Raw genomic sequence first — 13310 nt, forward strand, 5'->3', positions numbered from 1 at the left:
TTAAATAAAGGAATTGTCAAAAACTGTCTCTTGTCATTTTTAACATTTTTGACACTTTTTTCGTGAAATGGTAGGGGTACTTATGTACCCCCTTACCATTTCACACAGGGGGGGGCCGGGATCTGGGGGTCACCTTGTTAAAGGGGGCTTCCAGATTCCGATAAGCCCCCCGCCCGCAGACCCCCACAACCACCGGCCAGGGTTGTGGGGATGAGGCCCTTGTCCTCATCAACATGGGGACAAGGTGTTTTGGGGGGCTACCCCAAAGCACCCTCCCAATGTTGAGGGCATGTGGCCTGGTACGGTTCAGGAGGGAGGGGGGGCCGCACTCTTGTCCCCCCCTCTTTTCCTGCGGCCTGCCAGGTTGCGTGCTCGGATAAGGGTCTGGTATGGATTTTTGGGGGGACCCCACGCCGTTTTTTTTTTTTTTTTGGCGCGGGGTTCCCCTTAAAATCCATACCAGACCTGAAGGGTCTGGTATGGAATTTAGGGGGAACCCCACGTCATTTTTTTTTTTTAATTTTGGCCGGGGTTCCCCTTAATATCCATACCAGACCTGAAGGGCCTGGTATGGAATTTAGGGGGACCCCCACGTCATTTTTTTTTTTAATTTTGGTTCGGGGTTCCCCTTTGGGGAATTCCCATGCCGTTTTTATCAATGAACTTCTATGTGTATTGTCGGCAATGCAATAGCCGCGGGTAGTTTTAAATGAGTTTTTTCCTTCAAAATGTCATTTTGCTGTCAGACTGTTCTAAACACAGGAAACATGCGCCCCTTTACAGGCACACTATAGACACCCCCCAGGTACGAAATTTAAAGGGATATTACACTTTTATTGATTGACTTTAAGTATTATTAAAATCACTGCTCCTGAAAAAACGGCCGTTTTTAAAACTTTTTTTTGCATTGATCCATGTCCCCTGGGGCAGGACCCAGGTCCCCAAACACTTTTTATGACAATAACTTGCATATTAGCCTTTAAAATTAGCACTTTTGATTTCTCCCATAGACTTTTAAAGGGTGTTCTGCGGCATTCGAATTTGCCGCGAACACCCCAAATTGTTCGCTGTTCGGTGAACTTGCGAACAGCCAATGTTCGAGTCGAACATGAGTTCGACTCGAACTCGAAGCTCATCCCTAATTGTGAGATATATTTGATGCCTGCGTCCTCCCAACTCTTGAAGCCTTTTAGTTTTTGTATTTCTTTCAGTTGTCTATTTCGCCAGAGAGGCGTGCTGGATAGAAAGCCCGTGATGCCTATTAGTTTCTTGACATAGGACCAAAATAAAATCAACAATTTAATCGTAGGAGCTTCCGGGTCTAAATGCAAGAATCCCGCCTCCAAATTTGCCAGCGCTGAATAATTGTTGTCTTCTAGTGTTATAAGTCTACGAATCAGGTCTTTTGGATCCAGCAAGCCCCGTCCTCCTAGTTGTTGTAATTGGGAAGCTAAATAATACATTCTGGGATGAGGGACTGCAAGTCCCCCCTCCTCTTTGCCATGCTGTAGTGTTGATAGTTTTATCCTCGCTATTTTTTTCCTCCATATGAGTTCTCTGAATTGGGTCTCTATTCTGTCAAACCATTTTTTAGGTATCCACACCGGGGAATTATTAAAAATATATAACAGTTGTGGTGCCCAGACCATTTTAATAAGATTAATTCTACCAACAACAGACAGGGGTAGTCTACACCAGGCCCTACTCTTTTCACGGAATTTAGTTAACAAAGGTGTTAGGTTCTGGTCAACATAAGTGGCTGGATTAGGGGTCACCTGGATCCCCAGGTAGCGGAATGAGCGTACTTGTTGTATCATCTCTGCGCCTAGGGGTAGTGGAGTATTCAGGGGGTCGAGCGGCATCAACACTGACTTATCCCAGTTAATGGAGAAGCCCGATAATTCCCCAAAATCCTTAATGAGAGACATGACTGTTTGTAGTGTATCTTTTGTGTCCCCTAAATAGAGCAAGGTATCATCTGCGTACATGGACACTATGTCTTTATTCATGCCTCTTTGGAATCCTGCTATTCTAGCGTCACCTCTAATTTTTGCTCCCAGGGGTTCCAGGGCCAAGGCAAACAGTAGGGGCGACAATGGGCACCCCTGCCTGGTGCCTCTAAATAAAGGAAAAGGTTCTGAAAGTTCCCCATTAATCCGTATCCTGGCAGTGGGCGCGGCGTACAAAAGTTGTACCCACCGAATAAAGGTGTCTCCCAGTCCCATGTTCTGCAGCGTTTTCCACAGATAAGGCCACTCGACACTGTCGAAGGCCTTAGCTGCGTCTAGTAAAAAAATTGCCCTATTGCCTGTGTTGTCCACTGGGAGTTGTAGATTCAGGAATAGTTGTCTTATATTTTGCGCCGTGGATCTCGTGTGGATGAACCCGGATTGGTCTCTATGTACTATTTTATTAATTACTTTGGCCAATCTGTTTGCCAACATCCGAGCCAGCAGCTTGATATCGGATGTGAGCAATGAAATGGGTCTATAGGATCCAGGGGAATTTGCATCTTTACCCGGTTTTAATATAACAATAATGATCGCCTCGTTCATCGAGCTTGGCAATGAGCCCTCTCTTAGTGCCTCATTGTAAACTTTCAGTAGTGTGGGAAGCATGGAGTCAGCGTAGCATTTGTATATCTCTGATGGGAGACCATCTACACCTGGCGATTTATTATTTTTAGTTTGAGATAGGGCAATGTCTAGTTCTTCTGCTGTTAAAGGGGCATTAAGCATGGTCCTATCTTCTATTGGCAGACTGGGGAGCTCACAGCTATTTAAAAAATCTTCTATTGCACTGTCAGTGGGTGTAACTTTAGAAGTATAGAGGTCAGCATAGAAATCACCAAAAACTGTCAGGATATCAGGAGTAGAGCATTTCAGAGCGCCCTGTGCGTCACAGATGGCGGAGATGAGAGAGGATGATTGCTGAGACCGTGCCATTACTGCAAGCATATGACCAGTCGTCTCCCCTTCCTCAAAGTGTGATTGTTGCAGAAAAAAACGTTTGTTCTCCGCCAGCTGCAGCGCCAACTGCCTAGACATTGTCTGTGCACTCAACCATGCTCTCTTAGTGTCTCCTGTGGGGTCATTAATATAATTGTTTTCAGTTTCGGTGACTCTATTTCGTACCAACAATTCCCAAGCCTTGGTGTCAGTTTTAATCTGTGATATTGTTTTGATAAGTTGTCCTCACAAAAAGGCCTTCGCTGCATCCCAGACCACCCCCAGCTTAGCCGTATTGATATTATCCTGTAAAAACAGCTTGAGTGCACCACTTATAGGGTCTGGTTCAGTAAACAGCGAGAGCCAGAAGGGATTAAGTTTCCATATTGGACGTCTGTACCTACTTGGTAATGAAATGGTCACCCAAAAGGTCGAGTGGTCAGATATATGCCTATCTGCATATCCTGATTCCTCTATTAAGTGAAGCATCTTGTCATTCCCAAGGCCCAAATCTATTCTAGATAATCCGTCATGTGAGGCTGAATGACAGGAGTATTTTTTATCGTTAGGATGTTTAGACCTCCAGACATCTATCAGCCCCAATTCTTCAAGTATTCTGGCAAAGGGGGTACTACCTTTTACCTGACATGTGCTAGCAGTAGGTACAGGTAATTTATCCTTAAGAAAATTTAAAAAAATTATTGTAGTCCCCCATTGCCAGTAAGGGTACTTCTGGGTATTGGGCCATAAAACTTGCCAGGTGCCTGATAATCTCTGAGTTATACGGTGGGGGTATATAAATGCTAGCAAGAATGCATCTTAGGCCTGTAATTGTGCATAAAAGAAAGACATATCTGCCAGCCAGGTCAATGCGTTTTCTAATGCAATTGAATTGAACATCCTTCCTGATTAGTATACTTGCTCCCCTTGAGTAAGTGGAGTGGGTTGCATAAAACTGGTTTGTATATAATCGTGGGCTAAGACTGGGAGGGGGGTCCACAGAGAAATGGGTCTCCTGTAAGCAGACTACCCCCGCATTCAGCGACTTGAGATGTCTAAGGACCGCCACTCGTTTTACTGGATTTCCCAGTCCTCTGACATTCCAAGCCACAATGGTCAATTTAGTCATCCCCATCTTGTTTCAGAAACATTGACCAGGCCAGCATAACTCTCATCAGACCTCCTAGGTTATACAATAGCATAGCATCTGGAAGGAGAGAGGGACCCGCTCTCCCCATATCATACTTGATTTCTCCTTTCTGAAAACATTTAGGTATCTGTAGACATGAAATCATGTTGCAAGGCAAAGAAACATATTCTAGCAGGTTAGCATATAAGTACAGAAGGCAGTAAATTTTTGGCTTAATGCATGTTGCTCTGTATGGCATAATTCTAAAGGTTGGCAGTTCGCACAGCCACATGGCTGCAGTGTTAACTTTTCCCACACAACAGGTGTGGGGGGGGGTAAAAGCCTTGAAAACTCCTAGTTAACCAGTAGGTTAATTCTCGTAGGGGTTTCACAGCCACGGTAGGCACGCATTTCTTCCTTAATTGCAATCAAAAATGTGGAAAAAAAGCAAAAGAAAAAAGGGGGAAGGGTGAAACAAACAAACAGTACTCCTCAGCCGCCTGAACATCGGATATGAGTATAGAAACTGTCCACCTCAATCAGCAAACTTAAATCTTAAGACCTCCTCACAGCCCAGGCATCTATCCCAGTAAAAATAAACCGGGTCTTGTCATGACTTAGCACTTAAGCAGGGACATCTCTTTGTGGTCTAGCAGCTTTAAGGGCCCTATCTTCACGATCTAGCCATTGAGCCGCCATGTCCGGGCGCTCAAAAAAGCGAGTTTCCCCTAGTGCGAACACACGGAGGCGGGCAGGATATAGCATCGCATATGGCAAGTTAAGGTCTCTTAATCTTCGTTTGACATCCATAAACTTTGCTCGCTGCTTCTGGAGTTCAGTCGAGAAATCCGGAAACAGGGAAATTTTGGAGTTTTCAATATTCAGCTTACCTCCCATGGTTCTGGCTTTAGCAAGAATGGCATCTCTGTCTTTGTAGTTTAAGAGCTTAAACAGAAAAGCACGAGGGTGATTGCCAGGGGGTAGTGGACGCGATGGCACTCTATGCGCTCTCTCCACCGCAAATAGTGGAGAGAAAGCTTCTTTTCCAAATGTAGTGAGGAGCCATTGTTCTATGAAAGTGACCGGGTCTTTACCTTCTATCCTTTCTGGGAATACTAAGGCGTGGACATTGTTGCGGCGCATGCAATTTTCCAAATCATCTAAGCGCGCTGCATGCTGATCTGCAAGATGGCAGTTATACTTTAAATCTCTCTGCATGGGTACTAAATCATCTTCAATTACACTGACCCTGCTCTCTATTGCAGCTGTGCGCTCTCTTAGCTTTTGCATGTCCTGTCTCACAAAGGATATCTCAGCTTTGACACCTTTAACTTCATCAGTCAGGGTTGAGATGGATCTGTTGCATATAGTCACTCCTGAGAGTATGTCTCTGAGAGGGGGTTCAGCATTATCCGGGGGCAGGATTGATGTCTGAGTGCCCTGATAGGAATGTGAAACTGTACTCACTGCGGCCCAGTCAGCAGGGGATCCAGTGCCATCCTCCAGTGGAATAGTATTATCCATCTCCAGCTGACTTCCTTCTTCTTCACTAAGGTCAGATGTGGGTGATGGTAGTTCTTTTGATGCTTTATTGCCAAACAGGAGCTTTTGGGCAGCCTCCTTATATTTCTCCTTTTGTGATCGCTGTGGCAGAGCGCCATCTTGGGCCTGAACTGCGGGCGGGCCGCCACCATCCTTGCCCCGTTTTGGCATGTTCTGCAGCCACAAATCGATCGGGTGAACGGGTCGGCTGAGGCCCAGATACTATGCGGTTCCGATCGGGGGTATCAGCGGGCTGGATGAGTGATCCAGAGGATAATTGTCAGGATTTTCGGCGGAGCTGAGGAGAAGTGCGTCCTGCTACATGCGCTGCCTGGCCACGCCCCCCAGCTATGAAATTTAAAGGGATATTACACTTTTATTGTTTGACTTTAAGAATTATTAAAATCACTGCTCCTGAAAAAACGGCCATTTTTAAAACTTTTTTTGCATTGATCCATGTCCCCTGGGGCTGGACCCAGGTCCCCAAACACTTTTTATGACAATAACTTGCATATAAGCCTTTAAAATTAGCACTTTTGATTATTCATTTTCGTGTCCCATAGACTTTAACAGTGTTCACGCGTTCGAACAAACTTTTTTCCTGTTCGCTTGTTCTGGTGCGAACCGAACAGGGGGGTGTTCAGCTCACCCCTAATCACCACTTAAAGTTAATGTGCTGACAAGCAACCTTTACATAACCTATCCTCCCTTCAGACCATCATGAATGCTGCTGCCAGGCTCATCCACATTACCAACCACTCAATGTCTGCCGCCCCTTGCTGCCAATCTGTCAAGGAAGACGTTCTGGTAATCCAGCTGTTTGTGGAAGACCTGTGCGCAGAATCCCCGTCAGAGGAGTTAACGGGTGCACGTGTGTGCGCAATGGTGCGAGCTGACACGCACGGGCTGTGCGTGGGTGCACGCGGGGTGCACGCAGACGCACAGTGTGACAGCACTTAGTGCCAAGAAGCTCATTTAAAAGGAGTCTGTCACCATGCCTTTATGCTGTCCAGTCTATAGCATTTTCTAAAACCCTGGCTACTTGTTACCTGCTTACCTGATTTCTGTCTACCTGGCCTGTTCCTGACTATTCCTGTTTGCTGCCAGTCTCCGACCCCGGCTTGTCTTGACATAGCTTTTTTTACTGGACTTCCCTAAACGATCCTTTCCTGAGTCTATTGCTTTCTCTGGTGCAGTACTCCCAAGTTGAACAGAAGGCATTATTCTGAATAATTCCCCTTGCTTGACTGATAGAATTCCTTTTGGGTATTCATGTTAGAGTCACAGGCCATCACTGCCTATTTCCATAACACCCATCAGTCTCTGAAAGTTACAGTCCTTATAGTTTATACTGTAGTCCATAGGCTCACAGCATGTCCCTTGACTCACTCTGACACTTGCTTCTCTGGGTTTTCACTGACCTGATTCTCTCACAACCAACAGTCTATGTTTCCCACAGAAAGTTAATCACCCAGTCTTCTTCCTCCGCTTCACTCCTACTTCCTCCTCATTCGTCCGGCACATCCCCGCATGGGACTGACCGGCCCTTTCCCCAGCATTACATGCTGACTCTGCTGTACTCCAGGCGCCCGGTTTGGACCTCCTGGAACACTTCTCGATCCTGGCCCCAGGCTTTCCTCTCTGTCTCCTGGGCCCCAGACCCTCCTGTTCTTTCCTGGGCCCCAGACCCTCCTGTTCCTTCCTGGGCCCCAGACCCTCCTGTTCTTTTCTGGGCCCTAGGCCCTCCTGTTCATTCCCGGCCCTAGGCCCTCCTCCCCTTTGAAAGCATGTGACCCCCCTTGATTGAGAGACCTCTTCTCGACCAAACAAATTAATGATTGGTCAGGAGTCTCACATGAGTTTCCTGCCACTCAGGTCTCAGCCCATCCTCTCCTTCTGGAACAATTCACAGTCAGGCAGAGGAGGTATCTCTGAGCCCAAGTGTAGGTGGCCACACCTCCCACTATTCTGACACTCCCAAACCTAAATCAAAACAACCAGGCCTGGTAAAAAACCCACAGGCCTGGCTAAATTTACCTGTACTAAATCCTATGCTATTAAATCGTACTCTATAGTAGAGGGCACTACCAGGGGCATAACTAGAAACCTCAGGGCCCCGGTGCAAGAAATCATGAAGGCCCCCCCCCCGAAAAGCATGATTTTGATACTATGCCTGCCTGCCCCTAGTCCCCCCCAGCTGAGAGAAGACAATTGCTTGGCAGGACGGATTCCCCTGTCAGCACTGTGTGTTGATGGCGGAATCAATGGGAGTCTATGACATCGACACATGAATCTGGTACAGATATTGGCTCATCATACCTGCAAAGCTGCCCGTTGCAAGTCTTCGAGCGGCTTGTGAGGGTCCACCTTAACCTCCCACGTTGTTTGGAAGACCACCAGAAAGGCGAAGTTCTAGCTGACCTTCCAGGAATTCTAGACAGAAATTTTGCAGTTGGTTACTTGAGTATATGTAAACGATCACCTTGTAAAACTACCCATTCAGTTTAAAATGGAAATTAAAAGCAAAAAACATTTGTATATACAGGGCTCAAAATTTCAAATCCTGAGCTAGTAGACAGGCCTCAAGGGTTACTTGTCATCTGTGGCCCCACCCAACCCCTACCATGCCCCATCCCTAATTCCACCCCCAAACACGCCCTCATAACTTATCTAATGAAATTACACTTAAATGTTTTATGCAGAATTAAGTTATGAAAATAAATATTAACAACAACTTTATCCGTGCCCAAAAATGTAGCCTGCCCATGTCCACCAATGCAACCTCTGTCCCCAGTGCAGCCTGTGTCCTCAGTGCAGCCTGTGTCCCCAGTGCAGCCTGTGTCATCAGTGCAGCCTGTGCCCCCAGTGCAGCCTGTGCCCCCAGTGCAGCCTGTGTCACCAATGAAGCCTGTGTCCCCAGTGCAGCCAGTGTCACCAGTGCAGCCAGTGTCACCAATGCAGCCAGTGTCACCAATACAGCCTGCCTGTGTCCACCAGTGCCAACTGTTTCCCCAGTGCAGCTGGTGTCACCAATGCAGCCTGTGTCCCCAGTGCAACCTATGTCCCCAGTGCAGCCGGTGTCCCCAGTGCAGCCAGTGTCCCCAGTGCAGCCTGTGTCCCCAATGCAGCCTGTGTCCCCAATGCAGCCTCTGTCACCAATGCAGCCTGTGTCCCCAATGCAGGCTGTGTCATCAATGCAGCCAGTGTCCCCAGTGCAGCCGGTGTCCCCAATGCAGCCAGTGTCACCAATGCAGCCGGTGTCACCAATGCAGCCTGCCCGTGTCCACCAGTGCCACCTGTGTCCCCAGTGCAACCGGTGTCCCCAATGCAGCCAGTGTCCGCAGTGAAGCTGGTGTCACCAGTGAAGCCGGTGTCCCCAGTGCAGCCGGTGTCACCAATGCAGCCGGTGTCACCCGGTGTCACCAATGCAGCCTGCCCGTGTCCACCAGTGCCACCTGTGTCCCCAGTGCAACCGGTGTCCCCAATGCAGCCAGTGTCCGCAGTGAAGCCGGTGTCACCAGTGAAGCCAGTGTCCCCAGTGCAGCCGGTGTCACCAGTGCAGCCGGTGTCACCCGGTGTCACCAATGCAGCCTGCCCGTGTCCACCAGTGCCACCTGTGTCCCCAGTGCAGCCTGTGTCACCAATGCAGCCAGTGTCACCCGGTGTCACCAATGCAGCCTGCCCGTGTCCACCAGTGCCACCTGTGTCCCCAGTGCAGCCTGTGTCCCCAATGCAGCCTGTGTCACCAATGCAACCGGTGTCACCAATGCAACCTATGTCCCCAGTGCAGCCGGTGTCACCAATGCAGCCGGTGTCCCCAGTGCAGCCAGTGTCACCAATGCAGCCAGTGTCCCCAGTGCACCCAGTGTCCCCAGTGCAGCCGGTGTCACCAATGCAGCCGGTGTCACCAATGCAGCCTGCCCGTGTCCACCAGTGCCACCTGTGTCCCCAGTGAAGCCGGTGTCCCCAATGCAGCCGGTGTCCCCAGTGAATCCAGTGTCCCCAATGCAGCCAGTGACCCCAATGCAGCCAGTGTCACCAGTGCAGCCGGTGTCCCCAATGCAGCCGGTGTCCCCAGTGAAGCTGGTGTCCCTAGTGAAGCTGGTGTCCCCAATGCAGCCGGTGTCCCCAATGCAGCCGGTGTCCCCAATGCAGCCGGTGTCACCAATGCAACCGGTGTCCCCAGTGCAGCCGGTGTCACCAATGCAGCCGGTGTCACCCGGTGTCACCAATGCAGCCTGCCCGTGTCCACCAGTGCCACCTGTGTCCCCAGTGCAGCCTGTGTCCCCAGTGCAGCCTGTGTCACCAATGCAACCTGTGTCACCAATGCAACCTGTGTCCCCAGTGCAGCCGGTGTTACCAATGCAGCCAGTGTCCCCAGTGCAGCCGGTGTCCCCAGTGCAGCCGGTGTCACCAATGCAGCCTGCCCGTGTCCACCAGTGCCACCTGTGTCCCCAGTGCAGCCTGTGTCACCAATGCAGCCAGTGTCACCCGGTGTCACCAATGCAGCCTGCCCGTGTCCACCAGTGCCACCTGTGTCCCCAGTGCAGCCTGTGTCCCCAGTGCAGCCTGTGTCACCAATGCAACCGGTGTCACCAATGCAACCTGTGTCACCAATGCAACCTGTGTCCCCAGTGCAGCCGGTGTCACCAATGCAGCCGGTGTCACCAATGCAGCCGGTGTCCCCAGTGCAGCCAGTGTCACCAATGCAGCCAGTGTCCCCAGTGCACCCAGTGTCCCCAGTGCAGCCGGTGTCACCAATGCAGCCGGTGTCACCAATGCAGCCTGCCCGTGTCCACCAGTGCCACCTGTGTCCCCAGTGAAGCCGGTGTCCCCAATGCAGCCGGTGTCCCCAGTGAATCCAGTGTCCCCAATGCAGCCAGTGTCACAAGTGCAGCCGGTGTCCCCAATGCAGCCGGTGTCCCCAGTGAAGCTGGTGTCCCCAGTGAAGCTGGTGTCCCCAATGCAGCCGGTGTCCCCAATGCAGCCGGTGTCACCAATGCAACCGGTGTCCCCAGTGCAGCCGGGGTCACCAATGCAGCCGGTGTCACCCGGTGTCACCAATGCAGCCTGCCCGTGTCCACCAGTGCCACCTGTGTCCCCAGTGCAGCCTGTGTCCCCAGTGCAGCCTGTGTCACCAATGCAACCTGTGTCACCAATGCAACCGGTGTCACCAATGCAGCCAGTGTCCCCAGTGCAGCCGGTGTCACCAATGCAGCCAGTGTCCCCAGTGCAGCCGGTGTCACCAATGCAGCCTGCCCGTGTCCACCAGTGCCACCTGTGTCCCCAGTGCAGCCGATGTCCCCAATGCAGCCGGTGTCACCAGTGCAGCCGGTGTCCCCAGTGCAGCCGGTGTCACCCGGTCTCACCAATGCAGCCTGCCCATGTCCACCAGTGCCACCTGTGTCCACCAGTGCCACCTGTGTCCCCAGTGCCACCTGTGTCCCCAGTGCCGCCTGTGTCCCCAGTGCTGCCTGTGTCCCCAGTGCAGCCTGTGTCCCCAGTGCTGCCTGTGTCCCCAGTGCAGCCTGTGTCCCCAGTGCAGCCAGTGTCATCAATGCAGCCTGCCCCTGTCCACCAGTGCCACCTGCATCCCCAGTGCAGCCTGTCACAGGTGCAGTCTGGAGGGGGGTGGTGGTGGTACTGGAGGGGGGTGGTGGTACTGGAGGGGGGTGGTGGTGGTACTGGAGGGGGTGGTGGTGGTACTGGAGGGGAGTAGTGGTAGTGGAGGGGGTGGTGGTGGTACTGGAGGGGGGTGGTGGTGATACTGGAGGGGGGTGGTGGTGGTACTGGAGGGGGGTGGTACTGGAGGGGGGTGGTGGTACTGGAGGGGGGTGGTGGTGGTACTGGAGGGGGTGGTGGTGGTACTGGAGGGGGTGGTGGTGGTACTGGAGGGGGGTGGTGGTACTGGAGGGGGATCTCTTACTGATCCCATCCCCCACCACCACCACTGATCTCATCCCTATCCCCCCACCCCCCATCTCCTCTGTTGTAGAGGTGATGGGGGGTGGGGGGATAGGGATGAGATCAGTGGTGGTGGGGGGATGGGATCAGTAAGAGGCAGAGCCGCAGAGGTGGTGGAGGTTGGGATCGATCGATTGGAGTGCAAAATGGGGACTTACCGCCAATCAATCTATCGATTCCCCCTCCTCAGAAATCAGAAACAATCCTTCGGCGTGCCTCCTCCAGCCCAGGATGCTTGCCTCAGGTCAGGTCACAAGCCGTCGTAGGTACTCCACACTGCGCAGAAGCAGAGGGGAGAGCTCCTCCCCCACCTTCACTGAATTGGTGTGCTTCAGTGTCCGCCCCGCCTCCCTTACAGTCTCTCTTTCTGGATAGGCAGGGGCGGAGCCCACACAGTCTCACAGCTCAGAGCTTCTCTCTCTCCCCTCAGTGCAGGCGTAGCGGGTGAAAGCCCCCCTCCCGACACAGTGAAACATGGACACAACACCTCTGGACAGTCAGGTGGGCCCCTCACACGGCGGGCGGGAGGGCGGCCGCTGGGCCCCCTGAAGTGGCGGTGAAGTACAGGGCCCAGTCGCACTTGCGACTGTTGTGACCCCTATAATTCCGCCACTGGGCACTACATCTGTAACCTAAAAAGACTTCAGTCTATGGAATCATTCAACATTACATAACAGGTTATGTTGAGCACAAAATTTGAAATACAAAAATAACAAAAAAAGACTTTGCATGAGTTCCTCTCTAAAAAAAGGTCAACAAATAAACCAAACACAAAATGACAGTACAGCCATGTAATAAAGTCATGTGATCCTGCTGTAATTAATCAGACAATGACAGTGATGTGGACAGGGCCAGGTGGTTGGTACCCTAGTTGGAAGATTTGAAAAGCAACCTTTTTTGTGTATGTGTGCATGATTCTCTGTGGTTTAATGTTTATATTGGTCTTTATAGCAGCACCAACCTTAGAAATGTATGTTTAGAGCAGTGGTTCTCAACCTTTCTAGTGCCGTGACCCCTTGATAAAATTTCCCAGGTTGTGGGGACCCCAACAGTAAAATTATTTTCATAGCCTGTGTTGTCAGCACCCAAGGCAAGACAAGTAATTTGCGGCCCTAACCGTGGAATGTAGCGCTCCCTGAGTCCCTTCCACTCGTACAGTATTAAAACCCCTCATAGTACATTTTAGAATGTACCACTGTTTCTCTTTGTTTTCCTTTCTTTTCCTTTTATCCCTCTCTATCCTAATTTCTTGTTTTTTTCCCAATCCCTCTCTCTAGCCATCTTTCTTGTTCTTTCTCTTATTCTCTTTTTCTTTGTCCCCCCTCTTTTCCTCTCCTTTCCATGTATTCTCCCTTTTTTTTCATTCTCTTTGTCAGGGCTGGGCTCAGCCCTTCCTTCTCAGAGCTGGCCGCTCAGCTGTTGGCTAATTGCCAGCTCCCATCTCTCCACAGTTACTCAGCTGTTGATGATATCCTGCTCGTCAGTTCTGCCTACTTAAGCCATTCAGCCCAGTGGATCTCTGCCTTTGCCTTGGTCAACTTCACAGAGACTATCTTCTGCGTTCCTGTTTAAAGACTTGCTTTGCTGACATCCCTTCTGGCTCCAGATCCTGCTTGCTGTTCCAATCCGTTGATCCCTGACTTCTGGCTTGTCTGACTATCCGTTCCGGTTACTGTACTTTTAGCTATGTTTTGACTACGTTTGTTCTTTTTACTTTTATTATTAAA

The 13310-nt window shown here is 50.5% G+C and overlaps 1 protein-coding gene across 1 annotated transcript in view; it reads right to left on the reverse strand.

Moving 5' to 3' along the window:
• The window catches only part of LOC141117755 (NACHT, LRR and PYD domains-containing protein 3-like), a 646257-nt gene that overhangs the window by 615769 nt on the left and 17178 nt on the right, over nucleotides 1-13310 (reverse strand). Inside the window, exon 3 of the mRNA XM_073610770.1 lies at nucleotides 7939-8052. The gene's annotated coding sequence lies outside the window, so the exon portion shown is untranslated. The remainder of the gene's footprint in view (nucleotides 1-7938; nucleotides 8053-13310) is intronic.

Source organism: Aquarana catesbeiana, linkage group LG13, assembly GCF_042186555.1.
Source record: "Aquarana catesbeiana isolate 2022-GZ linkage group LG13, ASM4218655v1, whole genome shotgun sequence".
Taxonomy (NCBI): domain Eukaryota; kingdom Metazoa; phylum Chordata; class Amphibia; order Anura; family Ranidae; genus Aquarana; species Aquarana catesbeiana.